The following is an 18,233-nucleotide window of genomic DNA, read 5'->3' on the forward strand; positions in this document are numbered from 1 at the left end:
TTTTGTGCCATGTGCACTTAACAAGGTACACTACTGCCCTACCCCTGGGATTGAGTTTTGTAACTCAATCTTCGAGTTGTAACGATGAGGAACAACTTTTGTCAATGTGCCCCAAAGGCATAATATGTACATTACTCTCAATTGTTACTTCATTATGTGGCAACCTTACCACTACTGAAATGACAAATCTTGGAGCTGGGTGGTGGCACACCTGGTTGAGTGCACATGTCACTATGGGCAAGGGCACTGGTTTGAGCCCCTGGTCCCCACCTGCAGAGGGAATGCTTTGCAAGTGTGAAGCAGTGTTCTTGGTGTCTCTTTGTCACACCCTCTATCACCCCCATTTCCCTCTTGATTTCTGGTTCTCTATCCAATAAATAAAGATAATAAAAAAAAACTTAAGAAAAATGATAAATCATTTTAATATGAGTTGGCTGAGCTTTATTTCTCATACTCAAAATTGGGCTTCTTTATCACCGGCACTTCTCTCGTTATCTTGGATATGTACATGTAGTCGATAAAGGATAAAAAGTTCATTAATTATTATCATCTAAGAAAAACTATGAGTCAGGCTTTTATCACAGTATTTTTCATGCTCCCAAGATCCTTGAATGGGTCTTGCTAACCTTGCTTTACTGGTGAAGGATAAAAGTCCTGGAAGTTGTTCTGCTTTATACCTTAACTCTTTCAGACATTAGGTTCCAGATGCTACCATGATGCCAACCTGACTTCCCTGGGCAGACGACCCCACCGATGTGTCCTGGAGTTCTGCTCCCCCAGAGTTCTGCCCCACTAGGGAAAGAGAGAGGCAGACTGGGAGTATGGATCGACCTGTCAACGCCCATGTTCAGTGGGGAAGCAATTCCAGAAGCCAGACCTTCCACCTTCTGCATCCCATAGTGATCCTGGGTCCATGCTCCCAGAGGGGTAAAGAATAGGAAAGCTATCAGGGGAGGGGATGGGATACGGAGTTCTGGTGGTGAGAACTGTACCCCTCTTATCCTACAGTCTTGTCAGTATTTCCATTTTATAAATAAATTAAAAAATGTATAAAAATAGTCCTAGAAGTTTAAGGAACTTCAGATCTGACCGTAAGTGCATGATTGGCACTGGGACTGGTGACCAGGACAACAGAGTTTCTAAGTCCACATTCCCCACCACAGGACACTTTATATTTACATTCCTAATGTCAATATCCCCCAGACAAATGTGACTATAGAGATGTTCTTCCTTGCTATGTCAACATCTGTAGTTCTAGGTAAACTTTGTCTTTTTTTTTTTTTTTAGAGACGGCTTTTTTTCAGCTTTGGCTTATCGTGATGCTGGGAATTGAATCTGTGCATTCTGGTGCCTCAGCCATGAAAGTCTGTCATTTTTTGTTTTGTTTTGTTTTGTTTTTTCTGAGTCTGACATCTGTTATGCAGGTGGACCCAATTTATTGTCTGGGAAGATGATGTCATGGCTGGAAAAAAGACCAGAAAGCTGGATCAGGGAAGAGAGTAGCTCCATAATATGGGAAAGGGGTATAAATATTGTTGACTGTAAACCCTATTGATTTGATCTGGTCTGGGGCCCATATTCGGCTTAGGAGCCTATGTGACCTCTCCATCCCTGTAGATATGAGCTCACATTCTGTGGTCATGAGTAGGAATGTTCCAAGATGCCCCAGTTTCAGGGCCCATCTTCCTCAGGTGTAGCATAGAGTATGTTGTCCATTCTCCCTTCAGAGGATGGAACATTCTCTACCGTTGTTGATCCAAATTGAGGGCAAGGTCCTATGGGGGCCCATAAAGAGGTCTATTGTGTTGTCCCTAATAGAGATGACCAGTAACAATGGAGAGAGAATTTTATGTGAGGTCTTGGCCCATTAACTCTGTTTGGGAACCTCAGGACTTCCTGACTAGGGCCCCAGCTGATGGGGTGGTCAGATAGTGAAAAAAACAAAACAAAACAGTATAGTCATGGGCCTTTGGAACATAATTAAAATAGGCCTACTAACTATCTACAAAACGGAGACCCCTAACTCTTCATCTGCACTATTCATGATTAGTCAACAATTTGTTTGGCTTTGTATGTTAACTCTTTTTTCAGCCACTAGGTCCAGATGGTAACATGATGCTAACCGACTTCCTTGGACAGACGACGCTACCAATGTGTCCTGGAGCTAGGCTTCCCCAGAAGCCCACCCCACTAGGGAAAGAGAGAGGCAGACTGGGAGTGTGGATTGACCTGCCAAAGCCCATGTTCAGCAGGGAAGCAATTACAGAAGCCAGACCTTCCACCTTCTGCACCCCACAATGACCTTGGGTCCATACTCCCAGAGGGTTAAATAGGAAAGCTATCAGGGGAGAGGGTAGGACACAGAGTTCTGGTGGTGGGAGTTGTGTGGAGTTGTATCCCTCTTTGCCTATGTTTTTTGGTCAGTGTTTCCTTTTGTATAAATACAAATTAAAAAAATAAGTTTGTCCTGATCCTGGTGATGTTATCTTCCCAGTCTAAATTTGTAAGACTGCTTGTGCCATATATATCTTTCCTGTTACTATAGAATATATTTATTCAGATAGATAGAGATAGCAGCAGCATGAATGACATGATATTTGCTGCTGGAAATGAAACCACAGATTTAAATAACTGGAATCATTTACAAATGTCTGTCCTTCCTTTTATGAGTGAGAAAACTAAAACCAGAGACTTTTCCCTACACAGCGTCTGTAAGTCTAGAATGTGGTCTGTATTTCTGTTTCTACTATACCATTTCACCTTTACTTCAATATCACACAAAAATTTTTTTAAAAGTATTTAAAGCACATTGTATTTAACTTATTTTCTATGGGCTCAAAACTAAGCACAAGTTTAGCAATTTTTTTTTTATTGAGAAACTACTAAGTAAAAGTATAGTGATTAAGAGGAGGGACTTCTGGAATTGGACTTTCCTGGCTTCAGAATTGGAGTTTGTGAATTTCTAGCTGTGAGAACCTTGGGTGAATGGTTTAGTCCTTCTATCCCTTATCTTCACAGCCACGAAAGCAAGTCTATTTACAGATTAGACTATAAATAACACAACATGTAAATGATCCGATTCAGGTTCAAACAATATAATGTACATTTTAAACCAAATAGCACTATTTGATGTGACTTATAAAATACATAATTTATCTACTTATGCTTATACATACATATAGAACAAGGCCTGGAGCATAGTCTAATCTATGTAGGGGACTCAAGTTGTCTTTTTATTCAATCTCCAGCAATAAAGACTGCATCCAGGGAGCCCGGCGATAGCGCAGTGGGTTAAGTGCACATGGTACGAAGTGCAAGGACCAGTGTAAGGATCCCGGTTCGAACCTCCAGCTCCCTACCTACACAAATGGTGAAGCAGTCTGCAGGTATCTATTTTTCTCTCTCCTCTCTGTCTTCCCCATCTCTCTCAATTTCTCTCTGTCTTATTTAACAATAATGACAGCAGTAACAACAACAATAATAATAACATCAACAATCAACAATAAGGGAAGCAAAAGGGGAAAAATGGGCTCCAGGAGCAGTGGATTTGTAGTGCAGGCACCGAGCCCCAGCAACAACCCTGGAGTAGAAAAAAAAAAAAAAAAAAAGGCTGCATTCATACTGCATCACCATCATCACTATCACATCATTATTACAAAGCACTTTGCTAAAACATGAGGGAGGCAGATTTCAAGATGAACAAGGCCCCTCTCTCCCCCAAGAGTCTACAGTCTGCTACTACATGCAGACAGAGATTTCAAGACATCGGACATAATGTGCCTGATACACAATAGAAGGAAATTGTGCCAAGACTCCAAGGATCTTAGCTAAAAGAAGGGTATTTCTTTTCTTTTTTTTCAAATTTTTTTTATTAGAGATTCAATCTTGATTTACAAAATTACATATCAACATGGGTATAATTCCACACTGTTCCCACCACCAAAATTCTGAATCCCAAGTCAAGAAGGGTATTTCCTCTGTGTGTGTGTGTGTGTGTGGGGGGGGAGCCAGGCTTGCTCTAATTAACTTTAATCACGCCAAATAATCCTCATGGCTAGAGAGTCGATCACTTGTTAGACAATTACAATATGCCACATTTAATTACAGGAAGCCCATTAGGGTCTTGATATAATCCTCCATTACAGTACTTATCCTGTCACATGAAAAAATGTCAATCTATCTCTGAGATCCTTCAAGTAAGGGCCATCGATGTTTTTATGTTTGAGTCTCCTCTTGTCCAGAAATTGAAATATGACCAGTTCTAAAACAGACAAACAAACAAACAAACAAACAAACCCTTTAGGTGGTGACTCACTATGCTCCAGGGCCCTAGTTCTACCCCCTGACCACAGCAGGGGAGCAGCAGCAGGGGAGAAGATCCCAGGTTTGACCCCTAGCACTACCATTAGCCAGAGCTGAGCAGTTCTCTGCATTTTCTCTCTAATAAGTAAAGAGAGACACATTTAACGACTTAAATATCTGAACAGTTTGCTTTACAAGGTGAAGACAGTTACTTGGGGTTGGAGGCCATCCTAGAAGATATTGGGATAATGTTTAGGACAGCATGGTCTGAATCAGAAAAAGTCACTGAAAAGTTAAGGGCCAGTGAGGCCCTGGACAGAGGTCAGGTACGTGTGAATTACAGATGGGATAATGATTTAGTACTAGCACAGAGGGAATAGAAAGTTAGCATGGGGTAGGAAGCAGGTAGGACAAGACAGATTCTTGGTTAAAAAAGTCAGACAATCAGGGAAAGGAATGGGATATGGAGTTGCAGTAGTAGAAATTGTGTGGAATTATACCCCTTTTATCCTATGGGCTTGTTAGTGTTTCCATTTTATAAACAAAAACTTTAAAAAAAGTCAAACAAGGGGCCAGCGTAATTCATGATGGAAGGTTCTATGAAGGTATTGAGTTAGCAATATTCTATGCCTAACATCCTTTTTAATTAACAATGAGTTGATGCCCTGCCATACAAAAATGTTTGAACAGTTTCAAGAACTCAGTTCTGGGTCAAAGAGATAGCTCAGTAGGCAGAGCATCGGCCTTATGAAGGAAGAGACCCTTAGTTCAACCCTCAGGACCACATGGAGACATCATGGATAGTGGAACACTGTGCTGGTTTCTCTCCATCTCTTTCCCTCTCTTCTCTGTGTGTGTCTTCCCCCATGTGATGCCATGTCAGGGACATTATGGTTAACAATGGGGCTCAGTGCCTGCACACAAATCCACCACTCCTGGTGGCCATTTTTTTCTCCTTTTCTTTCCTTTTTATATAGAGACAGAGAGAAACTGAGAGGGAAGAGAGAGAAGAAGGGAGAGAGGAAGAAGGGAGGGAGGGAGGGAAGGAAGGAGAAAGAGAGAGAGAGAGAGAGAGAGAGAGAGAGAGAGAAACAGAGGGGCCAGGTGGTGGCACACCTGTTTGAGCAAACACATTATAATGCACAAAGACCTGGGTTCAAGCCCCTGATTCCCACCTGCAGAGGGAAAGTTTCACAAGTGGTGAAGCAGTGCTGCAGGTATCTCTCTCTCTCTCTAAATATATATATATATTTCTCCCTCTCTTCTCAATTTCTCTCTATCTCTATTCAATAATGAATAAATAAATGAGATAGAGAGAGAGAGAGAGAGAGAGAGAGGACCTATTTCTGCAAAGAAAAATCAGCAAGGAGATTTTTCTTTCTCTCTCTCTTTTTTTTTTCCCCTCCAGGGTTATTGCTGGGCTCCGTGCCTGCACCATGAATCCACCGCTCCTGGAGGCCATTTTTCCCTTGCCCTTGTTGTTGTAGCCTCATTGTGGTTATTATTATTACCATTGTTGATGTTGTTCATTGTTAGATAGGACAGAGAGAAATGGAGAGAGGAGGGGAAGACAGAGAGGGGGAGAGAAAGACAGACACCTGCAGACCTGCTTCACTGCCTGTGAAGTGACTCCCCTGCAGGTGGGAAGCCAGGGGCTCGAACCGGGTTTCTTATGCCAGTCCCTGCGCTTTGCGCCATGTGTGCTTATCCCACAGCGCCACAGCCCGAGTGACCCATGTGATGGCCAGGGGACTCAGACATGGGTCCTCACACATGACAGAGGTATTGCTGTATTCTGAAGAGCACAGGGAAGAAACCCTAGCTTGATGTGTGAATCTGCACAGATAACTGGGGTATTTTTGGAGTCTCAGTCTTTCTTTTCCATCATGATTCTGGATGAAGTTAACAAATATCAGAAAATTGATTAAATATAGCAAGAGCACTTACAAAAAAAAATACTTGCTTCCTTAACTTCCTGGTTCTGAGGTAGCTTTTTAAAAATCCATTTGAGGGGTCAGGCAGTGCTGTGCCAGTTAAGCACAAATGTTACCATGTACAAGGATCTGGGTTCAAGCCTCCAGTCCTTACTTGCAGGGGGAAGCATCACAAACTATGAAAGACCAGTGTCTCTCTCTCACTTTCTTTTATCTCCTCCTGTCCTCTCAATGTCTCTCTGTCCTATAAATTTATAAAACAAGAAAAAAAAGAAAAGAAAAGAAAAGAAGGAAAGAGAAGGAGGAGGAGGAGGAGGAGGAGAAAAGGAAAAACAAAAACAAACAAAAATCAATGGCCACCAGAAGCAGTGAATCTGTCACGCAGGCACTGAGCCACATAACTCCGGTGGCAAAAACAAACAAACAACAACAGTAACAAAACCCCAAACGCAAACCTTTTGTTCCTAGTCCTGGATTAAGGAAGCCTGATGCTACTCTCGCTCTGTTCTTGTAGCCAGCCAGATGTTTGGCTCACCTCTCTGGGTCTCCATCTCTTATCTGTTCATTTTTTTATCAGTTGAACTACAAGATAATTAAGGTGATTTTTTTCGGCTCTAATAAACTTGCATTTATGATAGTGGCTAAGAAGAATATTGATTAATAAAAAGTGAAATCATTCACTTAAGACTTCAGTGTCACTGGTTATGTTCTCCCAATGAGTGATTTTTTTTTTGGCTGGGTTTGTTCTTTCACTCTTCATTCCTTTTCCTTTTCACAGCCCCATGGGACTTGGCCTCACCAAGTAATTTCCCAGCACAAGGTAGATGCAATTTACTCTAGAGTTATCACACCTCCTGCTACCTGCCACTGGGTTTTGTAAATATCAGCAAAGGGCTGGCAACCAAATCCTGCCACCTGTCTGGGTTTTCTATGTCTTTGATTCTGAAGATAAGGATCGACCTTCTCGTGGTGCATCCCGTGAGTACCCATTCATTGGGGAAACTGACGATCCTTCCTAGCCGACTGAATCCACATGGATCCCAGTCACTTTCAAAGCCATTTAACTGGCTACGGAAGAAGGGCAAACGCTAGAAGAAGAAGAAGAAGATAAGGAAACAGTTTTTTTTTTTTTTTCCTTGCCTGATTGTCAATGTTAGTGTCTCAGAAGTTTCAGGGCTTTTAGTTCCAGGGACATTGAGAGCTTTTAAATATGTCTCTGCTGGGCTTCAAGAGTCATGAGTAGTTCCAGGTTGACGTGGCTTCTGTAGTAGTTGTTTAAAAGTGTCCCTGAGGCTGGGGAGACAGCATAATGGTTCTGCAAAAGACTTCCAACTAGCCTGAGGCTCTGAAGTCCTCGACTCAATTCCCTGCACCACCATAAGTAAGCCAGGGCTGAGGAGTGTTCTGGCCTCTCTTTCTGTGTCTTTAATTTTTTTTTTAAAATATTTGATTAACAGTGGGTTACAGGATCTTAAGATTACAATGTATAGTTCCATACTACACTCTCTGTGTCTTTCTTTCTTTCTTTCTTTCTTTCTTTCTTTCTTTCTTTCTTTCTTTCTTTTTTTTGTCTCTCTCTCTCTCTCTAAAAATAACAATGTTCATGTCCAGTGGAGAAACAATTACAGAAGCCCGAACTCCCACCTTCTGGACTCCATAACAAAGTTTGGTCCATACTCTCAGAGGAATAAAAAAAAAAAAAATAGGGAAGCTTCCATGGAGGCAATGGGACAAAGAACTCTGGTAGTGGGAACTGTATGCAGTTGTACCTGTTATCTTACAATCTTATTACGCATTATCAAATCACTAATAAAAAATTTTAAAAAACCAGTAAACCAAAATATTTTAAAAAGTGATCCTGGAAAGTTTAAATGTATAGATTGTATTGCCAGTGCTGACTGCCAAGGTCTTCATGTTCTGCTGACACTCTTCTCAAGAGAGATGACTCACTCACCAAGTGCCACTGACAACCCCCACAACTGCAGAGAGGGCTAGTCCTCTCACTTAATGAGCTCTGGTTGGTTCAAGAGCTCTTGATTTCTCTTGTATCACAACTAAGTGTAAATAATAGGATTCAGTTCTAGACATTACCAATGGTTTTCACAGCTCAAGGCAACAGAATTGAGGCCATCTGGATGAGTACATTTTGAAAATCTTTTAGCAACAGGATAATCAGTATTTGGAGGGTTGCAGCCTCCCTACTGGTTTACACCCATGCACCCAGAAGGCTGTCTTTAGCTGAGACTTGTTATAAAGTGGAGCACAAAGGTAATGCTATACCACCAAAGCATAGTATAGCGTTTGCTTACCTGCCTCCCTCCCTTCCTTCCTCCCTTCCTTCCTTCCTTCCTTCCTCCCTCCCTTCCTTCCTTCCTTCCTTCCTTCCTTCCTTCCTTCCTTCCTTCCTTCCTCCCTTCCTCCGTTTCTCCCTCCCCTCTTCCCCCCTTGTTTTCTCTCTCTGTCTTCCTTTACTTTACTAGACAGAGATAAAAGACAAATGAGGATTTAAAACAAGTCAGCTGAAACACAGCTTTCTATAGAAAGAAAAAGGATTGAGATCACCAAGGAAATTGACTGTTCCATGCTTTTAGGCAAAAAGTAAACTTTTCAAGAAGCACCAATTATTAGAAACATTAGGAAAGATATCTCACCAGTGGTTAAGAATTTCTCTTTGTGGGAAGGTATCAGGGAAAGTTAAAAAAAAAAAAAAGCAATAAGTAAAAGGGATTTTAGGATACTCATCTGTAATATATACAGAAAATGAAAATCTTCCATTAATGTTTTAATTAAATGGACAATTACATTGGGTATTTAAATCTTAGGGAAAAAAGTGAATTATGAAAACATTATACTGGCTGCAAAAATGTGGTCATGCCTTGTAATTAAAATCTTTTTTTATTTTATAATTTTTTTATTTATTCCCTTTTGTTGCCCTTGTTGTTTTATTGTTGTAGTTGTTACTGTTGTCATTGTTGTTGGATAGGACAGAGACAAATGGAGAGAGGAGGGGAAGACAGAGAGGGGGAGAAAAAGACACCTGCAGACCTGCTTCACTGCCTGTGAAGCGACTCCCCTGCAGGTAGGGAGCCGGGGGCTTTAACTGGGATCCTTACACTGGTCCTTGCACTTTGTGCCACCTGTGTTTAATCCACCACGCCACCGCCTGACTCCCCGTAATTAAAATCCTTTTTTTTTAAATGGACGTGACATGAAAATGTGCAAAGGGAAAAATTATGTGAGTTCTTAAAGGAATTCAATGCATGAAGTCGTCCAGTGGGAAAGAGGCAGATTATGAAGCAGCATGAGGTCTTAACAATGTCTGCTTTGCTCCCGCAGCTGGGGCCCTGGTCAGCCAGCCAACACGCTTGCATTAATTGACAGTTCACTCTGTGATCTTCATTGTACTTTGTGCTTTTGACATCGGTGGCAAGAACTTACAGCCCAGAAACCCCTAAATAAAGAGTCACAATCTCCTCTAAACCGAGCCTTTCTGTCAAATCGTGCTTGTCTCTTCCTTTCCTGGGAAATTCTAGATGAGTTCTGTCAGTGTGCATGCACACGTGAATGCAAACTGGGAGCTGTTGCAATTCTCTTGGGCTGGGAGTCTGTGACTTCAATACTAGGTACTTCCTATCACTTCTTGTGAGGCCAAGAATGTGGTTTAATAGCCACTTTTTCATGCCCTGTGGTGCTGGAAGTGAGAGAAAATAAAGGTAAGTTAGATCTTCAGCTGAGTTAAATCCTCTAATCCAAATGCCCTCGATGCTGAGTTTATTCAGGGTACCTAGGGTTTAGTCAGGGTGTCCATGTTGGTCAGAAGCCAACCTTCAGCTTTCTTTCAAGTATGGGCTTCCACTTTGGAACAGTTAAACAGTTAAACAGCTAAACAGTTCTAGAAACAATATGTCCCCCTCAGCTCTATATAACTTTTTTTCTGAAGATCTGGGATAGCAGTGGTTTGTCCCTATGTAGTTTATCTCTCGTGCCCTTCCCTCGACATGATGCTGATCTTTTCTGATAGCAAAGCACAAGAGAGAAGACAGAAAATGACAAGTCAACACTAGACTTTATTCCTGCATGCTTTTCCCGTGCACCCTACCATTGTGAAAGTGCTAAGCAAAACCCTATCCACAGAGATATATAAGAGGGCAGGTTGTAAGTGAGATGTGTTTTATTTATTTATTTATTCCCTTTAGTTGCCCTTGTTGTTTTATTGTTGTAGTAACTGATGTCATCATCATTGGGTAGGTCAGAAAGAAATGGAGAGAGATGGGGAAGACAGAGAAGAGGAAAGAAATATAGACACCTGCAGACCTGCTTCACGGCCTGTGAAGCAACTTCCCTGCAGGTGGGGAGCTGGGGGCTCAAACTGGGATCCTTCCTCTGGTCCTTACACTTTGCGCCACCTGTGCTTAACCTGCTGCGCTACCGCCCCACTCCTGCGTTTTATTTTTAATGAGTAAAGTGCTTGAGAATGCAGAAAAACAGGCTAAGTCCAAACTGATATATATGATCTTTATTTATTGGATAGAGACAGCCAGAAATCGAGAGGGTAGGGGGATATAGACGAAGAGAGAGAAAGAAAGACATCTGCTCACAAAGCTTCGCCCCTACAGATGGGGTCCAGGAGCTTGAACCTGGGTCCTTGCACATTCTAGCATGTGTGCTCAACGAGGTGCCCCACCACCTGGTCATATATATGTCTATGGACTTGCCATTTGTGAAGACACAAGCTAAGAAGAATAAGCTTGCCTTTTCTCTACTCCAAGAAAATTAAGAAATGGGTTTCGGGGTCAGGAAGTGGAGTGTCTGGTTAAACGCACACATTACAATGTGCAAGGACCTGAGTTCAAGACCCTGGCCCCCACCTGCAGAGGGAAAGCTTCACAAGTGGTGAAGCAGGGCTGCAGATGTCTCTCTGTCTCTGTCTTTCTCTCTCTACTTATCTCCTCCTCCCACTCATATCCTCTGTCTCTATCCAACAATAAATAAATAAATAAAATATTTTAAAAAATGGGCTTCATAAAGAAAGACAGAAAGAGAAAAATACCAAGTAAAACATACATCAGGTTTGGTGTATTACACCAAAGCAGAAAAACAAAGGACTCTGGGAAGGAGGGAGGTGGGCGTGGGACGAGGATTTAGTGTCCTAGTGGATGGTGGCGGGGGGACCTAGGTTGGCGGTGACTGTTTTGCAGACACCTACTATGGGGAAAGGGGAAATTGTACCCACATGTCAGTAACTGTGCTGTAAACCATTAAGCCCTTAATAGAACAACACAAAGAAAGAAATGAGTTTCAGAAGAAATTAAACACGGATAGAACTGGAGGAAATGATGTTAAATGTAATAAACCAGAAGGAAGTTCGTATTCACAGTTGGAACTTCAGAAACTTAACAACAGAGAATAAGTACAGGGTGAATTGTGACTAAACTTCGGTCTAGTTCATCAGACCTAAGGATTGAAAGGGCAAAGGCAGGTGGAAGGACAGGAAGGGAATGGTGGGTCAGTGTCCTAATGGTGGAGGGTGAGGCATACTGATACTTGTATTGGGGAAATGTAACACTATATCCCTGTGAAACAACAGTCTTGTCAAAACCACATTTCCTTAATGAAAAGGTGTTTGGCAAGTTTTTGACAGGCACAGAGTTATGAAACTAAACCCAGGAAGAAAATTGAGACTTGGAAGTTGAGAATCTGACCTTTGGAATTACCCAATTATAATCTTTGATCTTCTATCATGCCATGCTAAAACAGGTAAGATCTTGGAGATAATTTAGCCCAACTCCTTGTATTTTTTTAAAAATATTTTTAATTATTTATTCCCTTTTGTTGCCCTTGTTTTATTGTTGTATTTATTATTGTTATTATTGATGTTGTTGTTGTTGTATAGGACAGAGAGAAATGGAAAGAGGAGGGGAAGACAGAGAGGGGGAGAGAAAGATAGACACCTGCAGACCTGCTCCACTGCCTGTGAAGCGACTACTCTACAGGTGGGGAGCCTGGGGCTCGAACTGGGATCCTTAGGCCAGTCCTTGCACTTTGAGTCACATGAGCTTAACCTGCTGAGCTACCGCCCGACTTCCCCAACTCCTTTTCTTTACTGCTCATAAAGTTCACCTACAGAGGGAACTTGATTTACCAGAGGTCACACCATTACTAAGGGCAGAAGTCACACAATTAATAGAGGCAAAATAACTGAGCTCTCTGTCTCCCTTGACAGGGGATTTTTTAAATTTCTTCATAAAATGGAAGTATTGACAAAACTATAGGATAAGAGGGGTACAATTTCATATAATTCCCACCACCAGAACTCTGTATCCCATCCCCTCCCCTGATAGCTTCTCTATTCTTTAACCCTCTGGGAGTATGGACCCAGGGTCATTATGGGAGCAGAAGGTGGAAGGTCTGGCTTCTGTAATTGCTTCCCACTGAACATGGGTGTTGACAGGTCGATCCATATTCCCAGACTTGACAGGTAATTAAAAAAAATTAAAAACATTAATGTTGTAATTGTACCCCTCTTATCCCACAATCATGTCTGTCGATCATTATTAAATTACTAATAAAAATGGAACTACTGACTTAGGATTACATAATTAAAAGCTAGAACAAAACTATGAGTTCTTTTTTATTATCATTATTTTTATTTATTGGATAGACACAGTCAGAAATTGACAGGGAACAGGGAGATAGAGAGGAAGAGAGACAGAGACACACCTGTCTGGTTAAGCAGAGACAGTCCTGCTTAACCAGCTGACAAAGCTTGCCCCCTATAGGTGGGGATTGGGGGCTCGAACCTGGGCTCTTGTGCATTGGAACACGTGTGCTACCACCGGCCCTCTTAAGTTCTTTTAAAAATTATTTCAAGTGATTTGCATTTTAAATTTATTTTTATTGTTTTAACATTAGTTAACAATACTATAAGGCCTTAGGAATATAGTTTCACATCTATATATGTGTGTGTACAACTCACCATACCCACCACCAAAAGTACTGTAGGTTCTTGGGGGCCAAGCAGAGGCATACCCGGCTGAGTCCACATGTTACAATGCATAAGGATCTGAGTTCAAGCCCCTGGTTCCCACTTTCAAGGGAAAAGCTTCATGAGCCATGAAACAGATTTCTCTCTGTCTTTATCTTCCTCCCTAGCCCCTTCCCTTCTCAATTTCTTTCTGTCCTATCAAATTAAATAATAAATAAATAAGAAAAAAAGAACTGCGTGTACTTAATACTTCACTGTCCATTGATCATACACTCTTGACTTCCTATTGAAGCAAAAGTGGTAGCCTACCTCGAGAAGATCTTTTGAAATGTGAGAATAAAAACTTCATTTTTTTTTCCCCAGAGAGAAGTGAGAATTCTTCACAAAGTTCCGCTTTGTCATTTTTTTTCCTTCATGTGTGTTTTAAATACAATACACAGTTGTAAATCTTATTAAAGTTTGGTTATTAGTAGTCATGGACATAAAATCTACAGTGTATTATTTACATGAAGTCAATCCCCAGAACAACCATAAGCCAGAGCTGAACAGTGCTTTGGTCTCTTTCTCCCTGTCTCTCTCATTAAAAAAAAAAAAAAACCCAAACATATAGCTTTCCTTTTGAAACTAATGTTCATTCACGTGGAAATAAATATATAAAAGAAAAAAAATATCTGTGGGGGCTGTGCTGGTGCACCTGGTTAAGTGCACATGGTACTAAGTGCAAGGACCCGGATTCGAGCCCCTGGCTCCCCACCTGCAGGAGTAGAGAAGCAGGTCTGCAGGGGTCTGCCTTTCTTTCTCCCTCTCGATTCCCCCCCTTTCTTATCTTCTCTCTGTCCTATCCAATATAATGGAAAAAATGGTCACCAGGAGCCGTGGATTTGTAGGGCCGGCACTGAGCCCCAGCGACAACCCTGGAGTTAAATGAAACAAACAAAAGAAACCAACAGTCTGTATCATTAACAGTCAGATACTAGCTGTACACCTTTAGAACAGATCTTACTAGTCATCTAAATATATAAATACAGACTTGGAGTGATATGTGCAACACACACACGTTATTTTTTTTGAGGTCCATTGAATATTCAGACCCCAGACAGCTATGTACTACACTTGGCATTGGTCCACTAGGGAGGAGTCATAATTCACCCCTGAGCAGCACTGCATAAGCTTTCAGCACACATCCTGACAGCGGTCCAGTGGAATAGCACAGTCCAGGCACTGGAGGAGCACAGACACTTGAGAGAGTTGAGGTGCTACCCTGGTTTCAAAGCCTCCAGCCCTTTACAAGTCAGCATGTTAGCTGTCAGGCAAAAATTAGTAAAGTCATGGGCCCCTTGGAATAGACCTAAAATAGACCTACTAGCTTTTTCCAAAACGGAGACCCCAAATCTCACCTGCAATATTCTTGCCTTTAGGTTCCTGACTATTAAATGATTTGTTCTGCTTTCTATCTTAATGCTTTTTCAGACATCAAGTTGTAGATGCTACCACGATGTCACTCTGACTTCCTGGGTAGATGACCTCACCAATGTGTCGTGGAGCCCCACCTCCCCTGAACCCTGCCCTACTAGGGTTAGGGTTAGGGTTAGGGTTAGGGTTAGGGTTAGGGTTAAAATGAGAGAGACTTGCTGGGTGTACGGATTCACCTGCCAATGTCTATGTCCAGTGGAGAAGCAATTACAGAATCCAGACCTCCCACCTTCTGCTCTACATAATGATCCTGGGTCCATGCTCCCAGAGGGATAAAGAATAGGAAACTTTCCAATGGAAGGAATGGGATATCGAACTCTGGTGGTGGTTAATCTGTGAAATTGTATCCCTCTTATCTAATAGTCTTGTCGATATTTTTATTTTATAAATGCACTTTTAAAAAAGAAGTCAGTATGTGGTAAGCCTCTTTACAGGCACAGCAGCTCCCACAGCCAAGTCTCCAACCCCTGGACTTGGAAGTCACAGCACAGCAGTGTCTCAAGGAGTCACTTCCTTTGTTCAGTTGCTATTTTCCAATCAACTGTGCCTATCAATGTAATTGATACATAACACCCGTGTCTTGGGAAACAAGCCAGAAAATCAAGAGGTTTTGATTTTTTATTAAAGGGAAAAAGATTTTATTCATCATACTATCTGTAAACTTTTAGCCTTTAAGAGCCTGTATATTAATTCACAAGCATGTTGCATGAGTAGCAGAAATCATTCAACAGACGGGAACTGTCCCTTATGTATTTATATATTTATTTCTGCCTCCAGGGTCATCACTGGAGCTGGGTGCCTGCACTACAAATCCACTGATCCTGGAGGCCATTTTTTCCCCATTGTTTTTTTATTGGATAGGACAGAGAGAAGTTGAGAGAGGAAAGGAAGATAGAGAGGGGGAAAGATAGACACCTACAGACCTGCTTCACTGCTTGTGAAGAGACTCCACCCTGAGGGTGGGGAGTTGGGGGGCTCGAACTGGGATCCTTTTGTGGGTCCCTGTGCTTTTTACTATGTGTGCTTAACCAGATGTCCTCCCCACCCCCTTATATATTTATTCTGTCTTCTTGTGCTGTATATCTAGCTAGTTCCAAAATTTTCTCTATTTAAAATACTACTGATCAACATCCCTACATACGAATCTGTTTTGCATAAAACTTGGAATATATCTCCTTAACATGTTTTCAGGGAATGAAATTAACTTTAAAAGTTAATAAACTACAGTGAGCAAGAACCCAGTTTCAAGCCCCCGGCTGTAAGGGGGGGGGGCTTCACAAGTGGTGAAGCAGGACTGCAGATGTCTCTCTCCCTCTCTATCTCCCCCTCTCCTCTCAATCTCTCTCTGTCTCTATCCAATAATAAATAAAAAAAATATTTTTTAAAGTTCAAACTCTTAATACATCTTTGACAGAGTACAAGTCAGGAAGAAAGTATCAGTCTACATTTGGACTAAAATATTATGAACATATTCCTTCTGCAGGAGGGAGGAGGTTTGAACCTGGGTCCTTGCACATAGGAGTGTGTGTGTTCTACCAGTGTGACACCATCCGCTCTGTCTCCAAAAATGTTCTATTTTAAAATATTACTTTGATAATTGATGGGATTAGAAATATTTATACACACAATCAGTTTATTACTTTCTTTTTTTTATACAGCTTTATGTATTTTTATGAAAAAGAGAAACCAGAGAACTTTTCAGTTCTGGAATGTGGCAATGCTGGGGGTCGAGCTGGAGCCTCTCTCTGGCTTGCAAGTTCAATGCTGAAGAGCTGAGTTCTCTCTACAGCGTCTTACTGTTTTCTTTCTGTTCTTTTAGATTTTAATTTTTAACTTTATTTATTTGATAAGAGGGAAATCGGGAGGCAATCAGGATAGAACAAGGGAGGGAGAAGGTGAGAGGAGGAGGGGGGAGAGGGAGTCACATCATTCTTTTACCACTTAGGAAGCTTTTCCCTGATGTTATAGGTTGGGGGATTGAACCCGGGTCCTTTTGCATGGGAACATATGCACTTAACCAGGTGTGCCACCATCTGGCCCCCTTACTGTTTTCTTAATTGTCAATTCTTTTGTTTGTAAGATTTATTTATTTATTTTATTTTTAATATTTATTTATTTATTTATTTTCCCTTTTGTTGCCCTTGTTTTTTTATTGTTGTAGTTATTATTGCTTTTGTTGTTGTCATCATTGTTGGATAGGACAGAGAGAAATGGACAGAGGAGGGGAAGACAGAGAGGGGGAGAGAAAGATAGATACCTGCAGACCTGCTTCACTGCTTGTGAAGTGACTCCCCTGCAGGTGGGGAGCTGGGGGCTCAAACCGGGATTCTTACGCCAGTCCTTGCGCTTTGTGTCATGTGCACTTAACCCACTGCACTACTGCCCAACTCCCAAGATTTATTTATTAATGGAAGGGTAGACACACACACACACACACACACACACAGAGAGAGAGAGAGAGAGACAGAGAGACAGAGAGACAGAGAGAGGGAGAGAAACATCAGAATGCCAAGGATTGAACTTGGGACCTCATGCTTGAGAAGTTCAATGCAGAACCTCCTGCACCATTTTCTGGGTTACTAATGATCAGAATTTCACAAAAGAAAGAAATAGAGCGAGGGAGACAAGACAAAACATCACGATACGTCAGCCCTGGGGATTAAGCTAGGTACCACATGTATGCAAGTTAGATGTTCTCTCTGTTGACCTACCTCCCCCTCTATGACTTGGTCTCAGTACTATCTTGCAAAATAAAATCTGGACACTAAAACACATGCCTATTATTGTTAATCTGTTCAGCTTTCCTGCTTGACTTTCAGGGATTACTCACAGATTATCATTTCATGGAATGATACAATTTTTATTATAAGTATTAACACAGCATTGCAATACACAATTTAAGTTAAAATCCAGTGTAGACTTTCAAGATTTTATGCTTTTTAAAATATGTTTTATCCCCCTACACCTTATTTTACTTCTGCCTTTCTTATTTTAGACTAGAGAGGGAGAGACACAGAGAGACACCTGCAGCACTGCTTCACCACTAGTGAAACTTTCCCCCCGATGGTGGGGATCAGGGGCTTGAACCTGTAACCTTACACACTGTAATTTGTGAGCTTAACCAGGTGACCACTGCCTGCTTGCTTCCCCTTTCCTTTCCTTTGGATAGAGACAGAGAGAAATTGAGAGGAGAGGTGGAATGAACCAGGAATGAACCTGTGATGCAGTGTGAACACAGGTGGCGTGATCAGGAATAAACCTGTGATGCAGTGTGAACAGGGCTGGCGTGATCAGGAATGAACCTGTGATGCAGGGTGAACAGGGCTGGTGTGATCAGGAATAAACCTGTGATGCAGTGTGAACACAGCTGGCGTGATCAGGAACGAACCTGTGATGCAGTGTGAACAGGGCTGGAGTGATCAGGAATAAACCTGTGATGCAGTGTGAACAGGGCTGGAGTGATCAGGAATGAACCTGTGATGCAGTGTGAACAGGGCTGGCGTGATCAGGAATGAACCTGTGATGCAGTGTGAACAGGG

General features: G+C 41.7%; 1 protein-coding gene across 4 annotated transcripts in view; it reads right to left on the minus strand.

Moving 5' to 3' along the window:
- Positions 1–18,233, minus strand: part of PLPPR1 (phospholipid phosphatase related 1) — a 287,997-nt gene that overhangs the window by 46,592 nt on the left and 223,172 nt on the right. The gene's annotated exons all lie outside the window — the stretch shown is intronic.

The sequence above is a fragment of the Erinaceus europaeus genome, chromosome 10, assembly GCF_950295315.1.
Source record: "Erinaceus europaeus chromosome 10, mEriEur2.1, whole genome shotgun sequence".
Taxonomy (NCBI): Eukaryota; Metazoa; Chordata; class Mammalia; order Eulipotyphla; family Erinaceidae; genus Erinaceus; species Erinaceus europaeus.